We start from the raw sequence: 609 nt of genomic DNA, 5'->3' as shown, positions 1-609 counted from the left end.
GACCGGAGCGCTACCGGGAGCGCTTACTGCGCGGACGGATCCGCGCACCACCTGAGTCGAGCGGAAGAGGACGGAGGCCGGCAGGGTTCGCCCCTCACCCTGGTTAGACTAGGCCACTGAACTGGGCTTGCTGCTGACCTTTCTAATTAAGCGCGCTTCCCGGGTGCCTGCCACAGCAGTGGCTCGCTCCCCCTCTGGCTCACCAGGCGGTGGGGAGAGCCTACTGCCAATGGAGTGAGAGACACACGTCCACTCTATGCTCATTAGAGAAGACACCAGAAGCAGGAACTGGGATCTGGGCAAACCTTTGCTTACTGGGAATGGTCTCAACCTGAGATTTTAATCATTTCCGGCTTTGCAAATGGCGTCTCCCCCACCCTTTGCTTTTGGTACGTAGAGTGTAGCAGCCATTGCAGCTCATGTCAATGAAGGAAGCTGCTACAAGCAGCTCTGGAAGACATAGTCAACCCCAACCATGACATATTTAATAAGGTATCTGAAAAGCAGCGTTCAACAAGGAAGTCTCTCATCCCCATCAAAGGAATCCTTCCCCCATATAGGGCTGGACAAAGAGGTCAATTAATATGATTAGGTTTACCCCAGGGGCCA

The sequence above is a fragment of the Bos taurus genome, chromosome 26 (genome assembly GCF_002263795.3).
Source record: "Bos taurus isolate L1 Dominette 01449 registration number 42190680 breed Hereford chromosome 26, ARS-UCD2.0, whole genome shotgun sequence".
In the NCBI taxonomy this organism is placed as follows: Eukaryota; Metazoa; Chordata; class Mammalia; order Artiodactyla; family Bovidae; genus Bos; species Bos taurus.
Note: the sequence above shows the minus strand (reverse complement) of the source record.